Source organism: Phoca vitulina, unplaced genomic scaffold (genome assembly GCF_004348235.1).
Source record: "Phoca vitulina isolate PV1807 unplaced genomic scaffold, GSC_HSeal_1.0 scaffold6, whole genome shotgun sequence".
NCBI lineage: Eukaryota > Metazoa > Chordata > Mammalia > Carnivora > Phocidae > Phoca > Phoca vitulina.
The window spans coordinates 23,710,367-23,730,001 of NW_022589709.1; the positions used below are offsets into that span (position 1 = coordinate 23,710,367).

The 19,635-nt window shown below is 40.2% G+C and overlaps 1 protein-coding gene across 1 annotated transcript in view; it reads right to left on the reverse strand.

Moving 5' to 3' along the window:
- Positions 1-10,097: 10,097 nt before the first annotated feature.
- FER (FER tyrosine kinase) overlaps positions 10,098-19,635 on the reverse strand; it is a 439,678-nt gene continuing 430,140 nt past the window's right edge. The window contains exon 21 of the transcript XR_004299354.1: positions 10,098-10,115. The gene's annotated coding sequence lies outside the window, so the exon portion shown is untranslated. The remainder of the gene's footprint in view (positions 10,116-19,635) is intronic.

A 19,635-nucleotide genomic window follows, 5' to 3' on the forward strand; every position in this document is an offset into this window, starting at 1 on the left:
ATCCATTGGTTCAGACCACCCCTTCCCCATAAAAATGAAGAAGCTGAGCTCTGGACATTTCCAGGAACATACTATGGGAAAGAGTCCTGAAACTCCAGTACCCTGACCTAATCCTGTTCTCTTTCTTCTGTGTCACCCACCTTTGTGACTTTTGCCTCTTGCTCCCTAGGGCCAATGGCTCTTGACCACATCTGTTTTAAATAGATGACCACAGCTCTTCCCAGAGAGTGGCAGTTCCCAGACCTCAAAAAGGCCACAAGGCTGAGAAATGTACTAAAGTTATCATTCAAATGGATTCAAACAGTGGAATCTGGGTCTACTGTGGGTGGTTGGGACACTGTGTGCAGAGACCATGATGATTTTTCCTTACTTGTCCAAATTCAAGGCCCAGATCATAGAGCAATAAAAATTTGTTGGAAAATGAGTGCAAGGATCAGTGAATTAACTAGAAGTGGAAAGTGCCTCACTGTATCACCTAGCACTCCTCATGGGACCCTTTCCCCTACACAACAAAGCCAGTGTTGTCCCCAACCCATTTCCTTCCAAGGCAAGTAAGTGTCTCCTGACTTCGGCATAGAGGATAGAACCAGGAATTTTAATCTTGCCACACAGGCTACAGTTGATGCACGTGGGCATATGGTTAGCCTGGAGAATAGAAGGGGGACATGATACTAATTCCAAGGCTGTGGCAGATAGCATCTAAGATGATCCTCAATGAGTCATGCTCATTGTTTTTATAATAATGCTCAAGTTTTATAATAACTTTCTCTTGGGTGTGGTTGGAACCTGTGACTTTCTTCTATTCAACAGAATATGGCAAAATGATGGAATGTCACTCCCTTGATTAGATTACCTCACATGGCAGATGTATTCCTGTGATGATGTTTCATTACATGAGACCCTTGTCTTCAAACCTGGAAAGAGAAATTCACCCACTGGCCTTGGAGAAACAAGCTGCTGTCATGTGAATTGCTAGTGGAGGGGGTCCCATAATAGGGCATGGTGGGTGGCCTGAGAGCTGAAAGCAGCCCCTGGCTCACAGCCGGCAATAAAACAGTCCTACACTTGTGAGGAGATGAATTCTGCCATCAACCTGGGGAGGGGGCTTACAGGTGGATTTTTCCCCATTTGAGTCTCTGATGAGACCGTGGCTTTGGTCAACACCTGGATTGCAGTCTGTTAAGCCCCTGAAGCAAGTGACCCAGCTAAGCTGTATTTCCTGATGGAAATTGTAAGATGATAATTATGTATTGTTTAAAGTCTCTCCGTTTATGGTAATTTGTTATACAGGAATAGAAAACTAATACAAAGGCCTTCTGTTTGTCAGATCCTGTGCTAGACATCTAAAAATGAATAATTTCATTTAATTTTTACAAGACCCATATGAAATAGATACCTTAATTTTACATTTTATAGCTGTGGAAACTGATTACATTTGAACCCAGGTAGACTTTTAATAACTAAATACTTATGACTAGGCCTGTGGTTCCCAAATTGTGCACAGAGCACCCCAAGTTACCATAGAAATTCACAGGCGCCCCCACAAGATATTTTTAAATTGTGAAGGAAATATCTGTTGGATATCAGGTGTATTACTTGCTCCATGTAGTCTAGTGTCAACATTAGAACATGCTACCTTGTATTTGATTTGACATCATATCTTTGTGAAGATGGATTTTCAGTGGTTGCCACAATGAAAGCAAGTACTAAATAAAAATAAGCATGGAACAAGCAATAAGGTTGTGTAAGTCTGTTCTGACTTGAAGGTTTGAAGAGCTGTGCGGTGCCCAACAGGCATACATCCCATTAGTAAGAAATCGTGGTTATTTAAGAACACAATCAAAATATTTTATGTGTATTTTTGTTTCAAACTACCAAGTTGTTAGACTATAAATACTTGGTTGGGAGTAACTACTTATAAAATGGAAGTGCCTGGCATTTCTTTTGGCCTAGAGACACTGTGTATGGTTATTGTGACACTAAGGACACTGAGACTTTTGGGGACACCTGTGTTCAGCATCCCAATCTTGTAGTGCTTGAAGGGCTAATTCCTTTTTCACTCTTGAAGCTGGGACCAGAACTGGAGGGCAAAGTTACAGGAGGCTGATTGCAGATCACACAGGATGGACTGTCTATTGGTGGGGTCCCGCACCCACTCATGATCATACTTGTATAAAAGGTGGCCTCTATGTTCAGGGAGACATTCCAACAGAGGCTGGACGAGAACTTGGGAGCCACATGGATGAGGAGCTTTCTGTACCTCCCATAGGTGGGAAGGGAAACCAGAGGGTAACTGAGGTCTCTCTAAGATCCTGGAATCCTGGGCCTTCATCCAGCCAATTTCTGAGAGTCTACTTGGAGCACAACACTAGTGGTTTCTGTTCTTCTCACAGCCAGATGTTTCTAAGGAACCTGGAAACTAGAGGATCTGAGTGTTGGAGAACAGCCATATTAGCCCAAAGGCAGGCTAAACTGCTTTAATGAAGAGGCTCAAAATACCCCAGAGGGGCATAGATAAGATAGCAATGTACTTCTCACTTAATCCCTTGAGTACAGAGGTGGGTGGTCTAGTGTTGGAGGGTAGCTCAGCTGTGTTTTCCATCTCTTTGCCCAAGGAAGCTGCTCTACTTGTGGCCATCTCCTGGTGAGCAGGAAGGGGCAAATGGAAATGGAATGCAAGCAGCTTTCACTTGAAAGGCATGACCTGGAAGTTGCCACATCACTTCCACTTCATCACGTGGCTGAACCTTGTTGCAAGAAGGCTGTGAAATGTTGTCTCTAGCTGGACAGCCATATGTTTAGCGAAGACAAAACTCTATTTCTAAAATGAAGAAGGTGGATGTGAGGGCGATCTGGCTGCGACATCTGTCACCCCATTGATCGCCAGGGTTGATTCGGCTGATCTGGCTGGCTAGGCGGGTGTCCCCTTCCTCCCTCACCGCTCCATGTGCGTCCCTCCCGAAGCTGCGCGCTCAGTCGAAGAGGACGACCTTCCCCGATAGAGGAGGACCGTTCTTCGGTCAAGGGTATACGAGTAGCTGCGCTCCCCTGCTAGAACCTCCAAACAAGCTCTAAAATGAAGAAGGAGAGAATGGGTATTATAGGAGTCTGTTAGAGCTGCTCTGACAAAATACCACAGACTGGTGGCTTAGACACCAGAAATTTACTTTTTTGGAGTTCTGGAAGTTAGAAGTCTGAGCTCAAAGTGTCGGCAGGACTAGCTCCTTCTGAGACTGCTCTCCTTGGCTTGCAGATGGCCTCTTTATGTTCACATGGCATTCTCCCATATGTATATCTATGTCCACATTTCCTCTTCCTATTAAGACATGAGTCATATTGGATTAGGGTTCACCCTAATGATCTCATTCTAACGTAATTGTTTCTTTAAAGACATTATTTCTAAATACAGTCACATGCTCAGGTTCTGGGGTTGAGACTTTAACTTAGGAATGTTAGGGAGACGCAGTTCAGCCCGTAATAGTGATTGAAGGACAATTCTGAGCCTTTTACTAAGGCCACTGCCTCACAGATACCCAGGCTGTACTGGCCACAGAGCAAGATTTGAGATGAGCAACTGACAGGCAGGGAATAGCCTAAGACACCTTTGTTAGGTGCCCTCAGGTTAGAGTAGTTAGGTAAAGGTGCATAAGAAAATGAGTGCTAGAGACTTAGTATAAAGTCTACCTAAACTCATTCAAACTAAAAAAAAAAAAAAAATCTGCTTGGAGAACAATGCAACTGTGGGTGGGTAGGATTTTTCCTGAAAGTTACCATTATTTTAAAAGAATCTGAAGTGGAGATCACTGGATAAAGTTGACAAAGGGGAAAGGGAACATTCAGGCAGCACTTCTGGGTGGTGAGCACTACATTAGGCACCTGTGTACAAATTCCTGCTAATTAAAGTACATGCCAGCAGTTTGGGCATTAATATCTTTATTTTGCAGATGGGGGACCCAGGGCTTTCAGAGGCTGTGTTGTTTGCTCAGTGCTTCGTGGTGTGTGGTGGAGTCAGGATTTGAACTCAGATCAGTGTGACGCCAAAGCTCACATACTTTTTTTTTTTTTAAGATTTTATTTATTTAGAGAGAGAGTGCATACATGCGCACAAGCGGGGTGGGGGAGGGGCAGCAAGAGAGAGAGGGAGAGAATCTGAAGCAGACTCCACGGTGAACACAGAGCCCAATGTGGGGCTTGATCTCATGATGCTGAGATCATGACCTGAGCCGAAATCAAGAGTCAGACGCTTAACTGACTGAGCCACCCAGGCACCCCCCCGAAGCTCACATACTTTTTACTATACCCCACTGTCTCATTTTTGTTGAGGCAAAAATAATTGAAAGCGGACTTTCCCTGGTAGAAGACATTGCCAAAATGGAGGAAGATTCTAGATGTCAGGCTTCTAGAGCTCAGGAGTTCAAGAAAGTCAAAGGTTGGGAAGAGCTGTTGAACACCTCTCTCTCAATAACAATTTGCCCACAGCTACTCTACTTGGAGAGGCTAGTAGGGTTCTTTCAGACTCTGTCAGGAAGGCCCCTATAGCCACCTCCAAGGACAGCCTGTGGCTGTGCTCATGCCCACCAGGAACTGGAGAAAGAACTACTCTCTGGGGCTACAAGCTTGCTGAACCTCCCTGAACAGTGTCTTCACTGGTGGAAGCAAGAATAGATGTGTCTTCTCTTCTAGTACAAATGAGAATGTTCCTAGTCCGACAGTGGGAGCAAGGGGTGAGGAGAGGAAGCCACACTGAGACTTGGCCAGGCTTTCTAGAGAGCCAGGGCCTTCCCAGCTCCTCCTGGGAGAGGATAGTGTTCCCTCCACAGGCAACCCCCAGGCTGACAGCCAGAAAGGAAAAAAATATGGAGGCCGTGCCAGGTGCTCCCCACCCCGTGCAGTCTAGGCACCACAAGGAGCCACTGTACCTGAGGCTGCCCCTGGTGCTGTGCCTAAAAGGCTCTCCCGAGCAGTCCTGGTAAATTTTGCTTGTGTTCTTTCATTCCTTTCCTTCCTTCTAGTGATTTCTCTTCCCCAGATCTACTTGTCAGGGGCTCAGGCTCTCCCAGAGCCAGGGCTGAGCTCCAGGAAGGGGAAGCGGAAGATCAGAGATAGTTCCTGCAAGGCTCAATTGATTAATTTTAAACATCTCACCTCTCCCAGGATACTCGTTTCTCTAGCCAGCTTCCTCTTGACATTCTTTCTATTTCTGTATTATCCTCCTGCTTTCCGTGGAGATTCGAATTTCATTAGTGATGTGAGTTGATGAAGACAGACAGCCCATCCACGACTTAAAACTCGCTGCTCTAATTTCACCTCTCCTCTGATGTTTCTCCTTTACAGGCTGTGTAATTGGGGGGGGGGGGTTCCTTGGCTGCTGTTCGTAGCTCTCGTTTTTAGCTCTGAGGTCAATGTCTTTGCCCTTCCCCAGCTTTTCCCCAAAGTAATCAGTCTTAACAAGCACTCCTTTACCTGAGAAAAATGCTGTCTATCTCATCTCTCCAAATATTCTGTCATCCTCAAAATTCCTTACCCCTCTGGTTCACTTATTTGCCACTGGCATCTGGTATACCAGAGGGCCCTGCACGTAAGGCCACCTGCATGGAATGTGGTTGCCCCAAAGGCAGTGTTTTCTGGCAATCTGGGGCCAGCTGCTGGACTAGGTGCTTGCTTCTGGGAGGCAGAGGGGTGGGGGGGCATGGGAAAATGTGTGGCAGGATACTGATGGACTGTTTATCAGTCCCAGGTTGCTGAGCATTAGGAAACTCTGTGCAAGCTGGTGATTTCCTTTGCCAGGGTCATGTTACCACTTCAGCTTGGCCACATTTCACAGCGGCACCTCTCAGGGAGGATCCTTGCCTGAGAACCTGGATGAGGTGGTTTTGGGGGGCAAGTTCTTAAAGATATTTGCTCCCCACCATTGCCATCCTGTGTAGCCGGTGGAAAAACCTAGCCTGAGCAGGGGAGCCTAGAGCAGGGAGAGGACTCGAAGTGTGTGGGGTGCAGAAGTGGAGGAGGCCACACTGCAGATGGCTCCTCGGGGTTACTCATGCACAACCCTGTAGGGGGGAGTGTATGTGCATGTGTGTGTGTGTGTGTGTGTGTGTGTGTAGGGCAGGAGGGAGGATGAAGGTGTAGCTAAGACAGAAATCTTACTATTGCAGAGTGTCAAGGCAAACTTCCGAGAAGCTCCACCATCTGCCTTTTCTTTTTTCTCCCAAAGACCTTAGAATGAATGGATTTCAAATATGGGAGGGCAGCAGAAATGAGGAGCTGGTCAGCTAGATTCTCTAAGCCTTTTGCATTCCATGGGCAAACTCTTCTTTTTAAAAATTCAATTGTTTTGAACAGGTTATATATCTACATGATTCAAAGAGCAAAACAATATTAAAAGGTATGCACTGACATGCCCCTGTCTACCCCACACCAATTTATCTTTCCAGTGTTTCTCTAGACAAATATGAACAAATGATGAATGTATATTCTTATTTCTTCCTATTAAATAAAAGAGAACATACTATATACACAGTTCTGCATCCTTTTCAAAAGCATCTATTACATTAAATTTCAAACAGCAAAGTTGGATGATTTTTTAACAGTTGGAAGATCAACTGTATACCCATCACCTAAATCCTACAATTGCTTTATCGCATACCTATTAATTTTTCCATCCCTCTACTCTTCCATCAGTTCATCCTTTTTAAAAATGTTTTTCAAAATAAATCACAGACATCATCCCACTTATTCCTATGTAGTTCAGCATGAATATCGTTAGAGTTCAATATGTATTTTTTTCTTTTGATGTAAAATTTACAAACAATGAAGTATATGAATCTTAAATGTACATTTGCTGACTGTAACAAATGGATGTCCCTGTGAAACCCAAACCCCTACCAAGATGTAGAACATTATGATTTCCCACTGATGTTCTCACATGACTTTTAGTCAATCCTTATTCCCACCCCAGAGACAGCTACTGTTCTGGTTTATTCCCCAACACCATGGAGCAGTTTTGCCTAAGTTTGTATAAATGGAATCATATATAGTATATACTCCTTTATATAAGGCTTTTTCACTTACCTTATGTTTTTGTGACTTATTCATGTTGTAATGTTGATCAATAATTCACTCCTTTTTGCTGCTGAATAGGATCCTGTTGTAGAGGATGTCTTACCCCATATACTGCAGTTTATTCATTTCTCTATTGATGGACAACTGGTCTTTTTCTAATTTAGGGCCATTAACATGCTATGAGTAGTCTGGTTTTGTTAACATATTATGCAGGCTTACATTTCTCATGGGTAAATACCTAGCAGTGGAATTGGCAAGTTGTAGGGTAGGTGTGTATTTACTTTTATTCCAAACTGTTGGACATTTTCTAAAGTGGTTGCACCATTCTACACTCCCATCAGCAATAAATGAGAATTCCAATTGCTTCCAATCCTTGTCAACACTTAGTATCGTCCCTCTATAATTTTGCTCTTCTGGTGGATGTCTGGCAGTACTTAATTATGGCTTTAATTTGCATTTCTCTGATAATCAATGATTTTGAGTGTCTTTTTTAGTGCTTATTCACTGAAATCACATGTCTTCTTTTGTGAATTATGTTTCTTTTGCTCATTTAAAATTATTGGATTTTTTATTTTAAAAAGATCTTTTGCCCATTAAAAATTGGATTGTCTTACATGAAAAAGTGCTCAACATCGATTGGCATTAGGGAAATCCAAATCAAAACCTCAATGAGATACCACCTCACACCAGTCAGAATGGCTAAAATTAATAAGTCAGGAAATGACAGATGTTGGCAGAGATGTGGGAAAAGGGCAACCCTCCTACACTGTTGGTGGGAATGCAAGCTGGTGCAGCCACTCTGGAAAACAGTGGAGGTTCCTCAAAAAGTTGAAAATAGAGCTACCATACAACCCAGCAATTGCACCACTGGGTATTTACCCCAAAGATACAAATGTAGTGATCCGAAGGGGTACGTGCACCCCGATGTTTATAGCAGAAATGTCCACAATAGCCAAACTATGGAAAGAGTCAAGATGTCCATCGACAGATGAATGGATAAAGAAGATGTGGTATATATATACAATGGAATATTATGCAGCCATCAAAAGGAATGAAATCTTGCCATTTGCAACGACGTGGATGGAACTGGAGGGTATTATGCTGAGCAAAATGTCAGTCAGAGAAAGAGATGTATCATATGACCTCACTGATATGAGGAATTCTTAATCTCAGGAAACAAACTGAGGGTTGCTGGAGTGGTGAGGGTTGGGAGGGATGGAGTGGCTGGGTGATAGACATTGGGGAGGGTATGTGCTATGGTGAGCGCTGTGAATTGTGTAAGACTGTTGAATCACAGACCTGTACCTCTGAAACAAATAATACATTATATGTTAAAAAAAAAAAAAGAAGAAGAAGAAGATAGCAGGAAGGGAAAAATGAAGGGGGGGAAATCGGAGGGGGAGACGAACCATGAGAGACTATGGACTCTGAGAAACAAACTGAGGGTTCTAGAGGGGAGGGGGTGGGAGGATGGGTTAGCCTGGTGATGGGTATTAAAGAGGGCACGTGCTGAATGGAGCACTGGGTGTTATATGCAAACAATGAATCATGGAACACTACATCAGAAGCTAATGATGTAATATATGGTGATTAACATAACATAATAAAAAAAATTGGATTGTCTTTTTTTGAGTTGTAGAAATTCTTTGTTAGATAAGTATTTTGTGATTATTTTCTCTCAGTTTGTGGTTTGCCTATTCATTGTCTTTTTTGATGTGTATAAGTTTTCAATTTTGATGAAATCAAATGATCAAAATTTTAAGGTTATTGCTTTTTCTTTTCTATAAGGTTTTGACCATCCTTCTCCCAACCCAAGTCACAAACTCTTGTTTTTCTGTAATGAATGAATCATTTCAACTTACAGATCATTTCAACTTAATTTTTGAGTATCATTTGAGGTTGGAGTCAAAATTATTTTTTTTTCACATCCTTTTATTTCAAGGCTATTTGTTAAAAAGATTTTACCCCATTGTATTACTTTGGTGTCTTTGTCAAAGATCAATTGACAATATAACTGTGGGTCAATTTCTGGGCTCCATTATGTTCTGTTTATTCATTTGTCAATCTTTATGCCAGTACCACCACCTTGGTGTAAGTCCTACTTTGTTCTTCTTTTATAGGATTGCTTTGGGTATTCTAGGCCCTATAAAATTTCCTATATACTTTAGAATTGCTTGTTCTTGCTGCTTTTTAAAATGTTTTAAGTTTATAATTCTGCCAATCTGATAGGTAAGAAATGGTATTTCAATGTGGTTTTACTTTTTTTTCCTTATATTAGGTATCCATTGAGCAAACTTTCTAATAGCAGTACCTTAAGACTTTAGAAAAGGGCAGTGAGCTGGGTCAGTGAGCTTATGACAGAATTCCTGAGTTTGTAGGAGGATCAGCAACTGTCCAGCTTCCCACTCCCTTGGCTGACCAGCCCTGTGGTCATTGTACCATTTTCACAATTTCATCCCTGCCTGTGTTGTAGTCCATGTTTGTGAAGCATCTGATCTCTTCCAGGGAATGGAGGGTGCTGTATGGCAGCTCAGCCAATGGGCAGCTTAGAATAAATGTGGAAATATGGACAAATTTGGGGGGATGGAGAAGGTGGCACAAATCCAGACTTTTGGGCAGGGGATTTGGAAGTGGGAAGGAAAGCTAAATGTAGAAAGTTCCCTGGGAGCTATCCAAACTGAAACATCTGCTTAGAATTCCCCAGTACTCTGTGCACTCTCTCATGGGCTCTTTTGTCCACCTGGATTTGCCTGGACCAGGACAGCCAAACGCATTATAGGCTGAGTGCTGGAATAAGGGTCAACAATGTGTCATGCTCAGCACTTTGAAGCTAGCTGTTTGATGAGAGAAAATAGGAATTATTTTGTCCCAGAGGCCTGCCAGGTAAAGATAGTGGTCTTTAACATAGGTAGAAGTCTTGGGATGGTCCCCTGAAAGACATTTTAGAACTAGAACATACCATTCCATGGATCTGCTATCCAATTACAGTGGAAAACTCTGCTGTCTCCAGATATGAGACACTTCTTAGACAATGTGCTGTAGGCATTGTTTCCCTATAGAAGAAATATTAAATCAATAAATATTTATTGTTTTTGTAAGGAAACTTTAATAAAATGTCTCTGGATGATTGAGTTATAGGAAAAGTGCTCTAACACAAAAATTTATAACACTATTTTCCTTTTTTACTTTCATTTTTTGTTTTAATTTCTATTTTATTATGAAATAAAATATTTCATACATACAAAAGTATATACCATATAAGAAATAAAGAATAATAATATAGGTACCGATGTGGAGGCTACCCACCTTAAAAAGTAGAGGATAGAAGACTTTTAAAGATGCTATATACCTTTCCTGATCCTATTTCTCTCCTGTTCTCCCATGGAAAACCACTACTTAGAATTTTGTGTTTAACTGCGTACTTATGTATCCCAAAACAATATTGTGGATCTTTTGTAAAGTTTCAATCTTTATGTAAATGGGCTCATGCTATATGTATTCTCTGATTTGCTTTTACATTCACATTTTTTGAAATTAGGAGATTGAGGTATAATTTACATACAATAAAATTTACCTTTTAAAGTGTATAGTTCAGATGGGTTTTGATAAGGGGATATACATGCATGATAACCCCACAATCAAGATGAGTAACATTTTCATCTCCTCAAAAGTTTCCTTGTATTCCTAATAGTCAGTCTCTTCCCTAAACCCTAAATTCCTGGCAACTATTGATGTTTTCTGTCACTATTTTTTTTTTTTTTTTTTTTTGCCTTTCCAGAATGTCATATAAATGGAATTTTATGGTATGAAGTTTTCTTTTTTTCAGTTTTATTGAGATGTAATTGACATACAGAGCTGTATAAGCTTCAGGTGTATAGCATAATGATTTGACTTATATATATTGTGAAATAACTACTACAATAATTACTACAATAAGTTTTTTAACATCCATCATCCCATATGGATACAGAAAAAAAAGGAAAAAATTTTTTTACCATGTGATAAGATGTACTTAGGATTTACTCTCTTAATTTTTATGTGTACCATACAGCAGTGTTAGCTATAGTCATCATGTTGTACGTTAAATCCCTAGTACTTATTTATCTTATAACTGGAAGTTTATAATTTTTTACCACCTCTAGCCAGTCCTCCCCAACCCCTGCCTCTGGTAACCACAAGTCTGATCTCTTTTTCTGTGACTTTTTCTTTTTTAAATTAGATTGAATATATCAAGGAGGAGCAAGATGGTGGAGGAGTAGGAGACCTAAATTCCATCTGGTCCCGGAAGTTCAGCTAGATAAGTATCAAACCATTCAGAACACCTACGAACTCAACAGGAGATTGAAGAAAAGAATAGCAGCAACTCTCTGAACAGAAAAGCGACCACTTTCTGGAAGGTAGGACGTGTGGAGAAGTGAATCCAAGGTGATATTCGGGAAGATAGATGGTGGGGGAGGGGGCCTCCATTAGCCGCTACTGGCAAGTGATAGAGTGGAGCACAAAATTGGAACTTTTAGAAGTCTGCTCTGCTGAGGGACGTCACTCCAGTGGCTAAGCGGGGGGTGGAACCCTCGCTGGGACAGTGTGGTCTCGGGACCCTCGGGGTCACAGAAAGACCAGGGGTGCCTGAGTGCAGCAGAGCTCCCAGGTATCGGAGCGGGGAAGCCGGCTGCAGAGACGGAGCCAAGGAGTGGGCTCTCAGCTCGGGGTTGCCATAAACTGTGATCCACAGCACAGTTGGGCCACTGCTCTTCCAGCAGGGACCCAACAAGTGGCAGATCCGGGGAGACTCACCTTCTTCCCCCAGGAGGAGTGGTGCGGGAGCACACTGAGGGGATCTGCTGGGTTTGGAGACTCCAAATGGGGTTGTGTGCCAGAGATAGAAACGCTCAGTCACAGGCCGGGTGAGCACGGAGTGCGGCCAGAGACCGGAGAGATGGGAGTGATTGCTTTTCTCTGGGGGCTCACTGAGGGGTGGGGCCCTGAGTTCTCAGCTCCTCCGGGGGGGAGATTGGGAGGCTGCCATTTTCACTCTCATCCTCCAAAGATGTATGGAAAGCTTGCAGGGAACAAAAGCTCCCGAGAGCAAACCCGAGCAGATTACTTAGCCCAGACCTGGCAAGGGAGGGCAATTCTGCCTCAGGCAAAGATATTTGAGAATCACTGCAACAGGCCCCTCCCTGAGAAGATCAGCCAGAACATCCAGCCAAGACCAAGTTTACTGATCAATGAAAACAGCAAAACTCCAGCACTAAGGAAATACAGCACATGGAATTCATAGCTTTTTCCCCATGATTCTTTAAGTCTTTCAAAGTTAATTTTTTTAATTTTCTTTATTTTTTCTTTTTCTATTTTTTTAGTTGAATTTTTCTTCTTTCCTTTTTCAACCAACATCTTATCAATTCCTTCTTTAAAATCTTTTTTAATTTTAATTTTTAGTCATATTCTATCCCTTCATTGTATTTAACCTTATTTTTTGTATATATATAAGTTTTCCTTTCTTTAAAATTTTGGGATAGTTTCTTCTAATAGACCAAAATATACCCTAAATCTAGTGTATGGCTTTGTTCTAGTCTCCCACCTGATCACATTCTCTCCTTTTTTTAATTTAATTTTTCTTTTTTTCAACCAACTTCTTATCTTATCAATTCCTTTTTTAAAATCTTTTTCAATTTTCATCTTTACAGTCATATTCCATCCCTTCATCGTATTTACTCTTATTTTGGTATATATATAGAATTTTCTTTCTTTAAAATTTTGGGAGGCAGTTTCTTCTAACAGACCAAAATACACCCAAAATCTAGTGTGTGGCTCTGTTCTATTCACCAGCCTGATCATATTCTTTTCTTTTTTTTTCTTCTTTCTTTTCCCCCCGGTTTCAGATCTCTTCTGATTTGTTTAGTGTATATTTTCCTGGGGTCATTGTTACCCTTTTAGCATTTTGTTCTCTAATTAATCTATTCTTCTCTGTACAAAATGACAAGATGGAAAAACTCACCTCAAAAAAAAAAAAAAAAAAAGAACAAGAGGCAGTACTGACTGCCAGGGACCTAATCAATACAGACATTAGTAACGTGTCGGAACTAGTGTTCAGAATGACAATTACAAAGATACTAGCTGGGCTTGAAAAAAGCACAGAAGATACTAGAGAATCCCTTTCTGGAGAAATAAAAGAACTAAAATCTAACCAAGTTGAAATCAAAAAGGCTATTAATGAGGTACAATAAAAAAATGGAGGCTCTAACTGCTAGGATAAATGAGGCAGAAGAGAGAATTAGTGATATAGAAGACCAAATGCTGGAGAATAAAGAAGCTGAGAAAAAGAGAGATAAACAACTACTGGATCACGAGGGCAGAATTCGAGACACAAGTGATACCATAAGACAAAACAACATTAGAATAATTGGATCCCATAAGAAGAAAAAAGAGAGAGGGGGCAGAAGGTATATTGGAGCAAATTATATCAGAGATCTTCCCTAATTTGGGGATGGAAACAGGCATCAAAATCCAGGAGGCACAGAGAACCCCCCTGAAAATCAATAAAAATAGGTCAATACCCCAATATCTAATAATAAAACTTACAAGTCTCAGAGACAAAGAGAAAATCCTGAAAGCAGCTCAGGAGAAGAGTTCTGTAACCTACAATGGTAGAAATATTAGATTGGCAGCAGACCTAGCCACAGAGACTTGGCAGGCCAGAAAGGACTGGCATGATATACTCAGGGCACTAAATGAGAAAAATATGCAGCTAAGAATACTATATCCAGCTAAGCTGTCATTAAAAATAGGAGAGAGAAAAAGCTCCCAGGACAAACAAAAACTAAAAGAATTTGCAAACACCAAATCAGCCCTACAAGAAATACTGAAAGGGGTCCTCTAAGCAAAGAGAGAGCCTAAAAGTAGCATGGAACAGAGACAATATACAGTAACAGTCACCTTACAGGCAATATAATGGCACTAAATTCATATCTTTCAATAGTTACCCTGAATGTAAATGGGCTAAATGCCCCAATCAAAAGACACAGGGTATCAGATTGGATAAAAAAAACAAGACCCATCGATGTGCTGTCTGCAAGAGACTCATTTTAGACCCAAAGATACCTCCAGATTTAAAGTGAGGAGGTGGAAAATATTTACCATGCTAATGGACATCAAAAGAAAGCTGGGGTGGCAATCCTTATATCAGACAAATTAGATTTTAAACCAAAGACTATAATAAGAGATGAGGAAGGACACTACATCATACTTAAAGGGTTATCCAACAAGAAGTTGTAACAATTGTAAATATCTATGCCCCTAACATGGGAGCAGCCAATGATATAAGCCAATTAATAACAAAAGAAACACATCGATAATAATACAGTAATAGTAGGGGACTTTAACACCCCCCCTCACTAAAATGGACAGATCATCTAAGCAAAAGATCAACAAGGAAATAAAGACATTAAATGACACACTTGACCAGATGGACTTCTCAGATATATTCAGAACATTCCATCCCAAAGCAACAGAATACACATTCTTCTCTAGTGCTCATGGAACATTCTCCAGAATAGATCACATCCTGGGTCACAAATCAGGTCTCAACCGGTACCAAAAGATTGGGATCATTCCCTGCATATATTCAGACAACAATGCTTTGAAACTAGAAGTCAATCAGAAGAGGAAAGTTGGGAAGAACTCAAATACATGGAGACTAAACAGCATCCTACTAAAGAATGAATGGGTCAACCAGGAAATTAAAGAAGAATTAAAAAATTTCATGGAAACAAATGAAAATGAAAACACATCTGTTCAAAGTCTTTGGGATGCAGCAAAGGTGGTTCTAAGAGGAAAGTATATAGCAATACAAGCCTTTCTCAAGAAACAAGAAAGGTCTCAAATACACAATCTAACCCTACACCTAAAGGAGCTGGAGAAAGAATAGCAAATAAAGCCTAAACCCAGCAGGAGAAGAGAAATAATAAAGATCAGAGCAGAAATCAATGAAATAGAAACCAAAAGAACAGTAGAACAGATCAATGAAACTAGGAGCTGGTTCTTTGAAAGAATTAACAAGATTGATAACCCCCTGGCCAGATGTATCGAAAAGAAAAGAGAAAGGACCCAAATAAATAAAATCATGAATGAAAGGAGAGATCACAACCAACACCAAAGAAATACAAACAATTATAAGAACATATTATGAGCCAAAAAATTAGATAATCTGGAAGAAATGGATGCATTCCTAGAGACATATAAACTCCCAGAACTGAACCAGGAAGAAACAGAAAACCTGAACAGACCCATAACCAGCAAGGAAATTGAAGCAGTAATCAAAAATCTCCCAACAAACAAGAGTCCAGGGCCAGATGACTTCCCAGGGGAATTCTACCAAACGTTTAAAGAAGAATTAATACCTATTCTTCTGAAACTGTTCCAAAATATAGAAATGGAAGGAAAACTTCCACACTCATTTTATGAGGCCAGCATTACCTTGATCCCAAAACCAGACAAAGACCCACCAAAAAGGAGAATTACAGACCAATATCCTTGATGAACACGGATGCAAAAATTCTCACCAAAATACTAGCCAATAGGATCCAACAGTACATTAAAAGGATTATTCACCACAATGAAGTGGGATTTATCCCTGGGCTGCAAGGTTGGTTCAACATCCACAAATCAATCAATGTGATACAATACATTAATAAAAGAAAGGACAAGAACCATATGATCCTCTCAATAGATGCAGAAAAAGCATTTGACAAAGTACAATATCCTTTCTTGATTAAAACTGTTCACAATGTAAGGATAGAGGGTACATACCTCAATATCATAAAAGCCATCTATGAAAAACCCACAGCGAGTATCATTCTCAATGGGGAAAACTGAGAGCTTTTCCCCTAAGGTCAGGAACATGACAGGGATGTCCACTATCACCACAGCTGTTCAACATAGTACTAGAAATCCTAGCCTGAGCAGTCAGACAACAAAAAGAAATAAAAGGCATTTGAATCATCAAAGAAAAAGTGAAACTCCCATTTTTTGCAGATGATATGAGACTTTATGTGGAGAACCCGAAATACTCCACCCCAAAACTGTTAAAACTCATACAGGAATTCAGTAAAGTGGCAGGATATAAAATCAATGCACAGAAGTCAGTTGCATTTCTATACACCAACAACAAGACAGAAGAAAGCAAAATTAAGGAGTCGATTCCATTTACAGTTGCACCCAAAACCATAAGATACCTAGGAATAAATCTAACCAAAGAGGCAAAGAATCTGTACTCAGAAAACTATAGAATACTCATGGAAGAAATTTAGGAAGACTCAAAGAAATGGAAAAACATTCCATGCTCATGGATTGGAAGAACAAATATTATGAAAATGTCTATGCTACCTAGAGCAATCTACACATTTAAAGCTATCCCTATCAAAATACCATCAACTTTTTTCAAAGAAATGGAACAAATAATCCTAAAATTTGTATGGAACCAGAAAAGACCCTGAATAGCCAGAGGAATGTTGAAAAAGAAAAGCAAAGCTGGCAGCATCACTATTCCGGACTTCCAGCTCTATTACAAAGCTGTCATCATCAAGACAGTATGGTACTGGCACAAAAACAGACACATAGATCAATGGAACAGAATAGAGAGCCCAGAAATGGACCCTCAACTCTATGGTCAACTAATCTTCGACAAAGCAGGAAAGAATGTCAATGGAAAAAAGACAGTCTCTTCAACAAATGGTGTTGGGAAAATTGGGCAGTCACCTGCAGAAGAATGAAACTGGACCATTTCCTTACACCACACACAAAAATAGACTCAAAATGCTTGAACGACCTAAATATGAGACAGGAGTCCATCAAAATCCTTGAGGAGAACATAGGCAGCAACCTCTTCGACCTCAGCCGCAGGAACTTCTGCCTAGAAACATTGCCAAAGGCAAGGGAAGCAAGGGCAAAAGTGAGCTATTGGGACTTCATCAAGATAAAAAGCTTCTGCACAGCAAAGGAAATAGTCAACAAAACCAAAAGACAACCAACAGAATGGGAGAAGATATTTGCAAATGACATATCAGATAAAGGGCTAGTATCCAAAATCTATAAAGAACTTATCAAACTCAACACCCAGAGAACAAATAATCCAATTACGAAATGGGAAGAAGACATGAACAGACATTTCTGCAAAGAAGACATCCAAATGGCCAACAGACACATGAGAAAGTGCTCAACATCACTTGGCATCAGCGAAATACAAATCAAAACCTTAATGAGATACCACCTCACACCAGTCAGAATGGCTAAAGTTAATAAGTCAGGAAACGACAGATATTGGCAAGGATGCGGAGAAAGGGGAGGCCTCCTACCCTGTTGGTGGGAATGCAAGCTGGTGCAGCCACTCTGGAAAACAGTATGGAGGTTTCTCAAAAAGTTGAAAATAGAGCTACCCTATGACCCAGCAATTGCATTGCTGGGTATTTACCCCAAAGATACAAATGTAGTGATCTGAAGGGGCACATGTACCCTGATGTTTATAGCAGCAATGTCCACAATAGCCAAATTATGGAAAGGGCCTAGATGTCCATCAACAGATGAATGGATAAAGAAGATGTGGTGTATATATATATATATATATATATATATATATATATATATATGCAGTGGAATATTATACAGCTCTCAAAAAAATGAAATCTTGCCAACAACGTGGCAACGTGCAACAACATGGATGGAACTAGAGGGTATCATGCTAAGCAAAATAAGTCAATTGGAGAAAGACAACTATCATATGATCTCACTGATATGAGGAATTTGAGAAACAAGACAGAGAATCATAGGGGAAAGGAGGAAAAAATGAAACAAGACAAAACCAGAGAGGGAGACAAACCATAAAAGACTCTTAATCTCAGGAAACAAACTGAGGGTTGCTGGAGTGGAGGAGGGTGGGAGGGAGGGGGTGGCTGGGTAATGGACAATGGGGAGGGTATGTGCTATGGTGAGTGCTGTGATTTGTGTGAGACTGATGAATCAGAGACCTATACCCCTGAAACAAATAATACATTATATGTAAATAAAAAAAAATTAAAAAACGATTAAACATATCAATGAGATCATATAGTATTTGTCTTTCTGTGTGAATATTTCAGTTAACATAATGTCCTCCATGTCCATCCATGTTGCTGCAAATGGCAGCATTTCCTTCTTTTCTATGGCTGCATAATACTCTATCACATATATATACCACAACTCCTTTGTCCATTCATCCATCATTGGACACTTATGTTTTTTCCATTACTTGGCTGTTGTAAATAGTGCTGCAGCCAATATAGGGGTACAGGTACATGGTGTTTTCATTTCCTTTGGCTATATTCCCAGAAGTAGAGTTGTTGGATCATATTGTAGTTCAATTTTTAATTTTTTGAGGAACTTCCATAATGTTTTCCATAGTGGCCATACCAATTTACTTTCCCATGATGCCCAAGGGCTCCCTTTTCTCTATATCCTCACCAACATTTGTTATCTCTTGTCATTTTAATGATAGCCATTCTGATAGGTGTGAAGTGATATCTCATTGTGGTTTTGATTTGCATTCCTTGATGATTAGTGATGTTCAGGATCTTTTCATGTACCCGTTGGCCATTTGCATATCTTCTTTGGAAAAATGTCTGTTCAGGTCCTTTAACCATTTTTAAATTTGATTTTTTTTTTCTATTGAGTTTATGGGTTCTTTGTATATTTTTAATATTAGCTCCTTATTAGATACATAGTTTGCAAGCATTTTTTCCATCCTGTAGGCTGTCTTTTCATTTTGTTGATTTTTTTTTTTTTTTTTTTTGCTGTAAAGTTTTTAAATTTGATGTAGTCCTACTGGTTTATTTATTTTGTTGCTTTTGGTGTCATATCCAAAAAATCATTGCCAAGACCCATGTCGAGTAGATTTTTCCTATGTTTTCTTCTAGGAGTTTTATGGTTTACAGTTTTACATTTAAATCTTTAATCTGTTTTAAGTGAATTTTTGTGAGTGGTGTAAGATAAGGGTCTAGTTCCATTCTTTGGGTCTAGTTTCCATACCCAGTTTTCCCAGCACCATTTATTGAAGAGACCATCTCTTTTCCATTGAGTATTCTTGGCTCCCTTTTCAAATATTAGTTGACTGCATATGCATGGATTTATTTCTGGACTCCTGATTCTGTTCTATTTGTGTGTCTGATTTTATGCCAGTACCATGCAGTTTTGATTACTATAGCTTTATAATATAGCTTGAAATTAGGAAGTGCGATACCTCCCATTTTGTTGTTCTTTCTCAGGATTGTTTTGGCCATTAAGGGTCTTTTGTGGTTCCATATAAATTTTGGGATCAGGGGTACCCGGGTGGCACAGTCGGTTAAGCATCCAACTCTTCGTTTCCTCTCAGGTATGATCTCAGGGTCTTGAGATCAAGCCCCGTGTAGGGCTCTGCTCAGCAGGGTGTCTGCTTGGGGTCCTCTCTCCTTCCTCTGCCTCTCCCCACAGATGTTCTCTCTCTCTCTCACTGAAATACATAAATAAATCTTTAAAAAAAATTTTAGGATTGATTTTTCTTCTTCT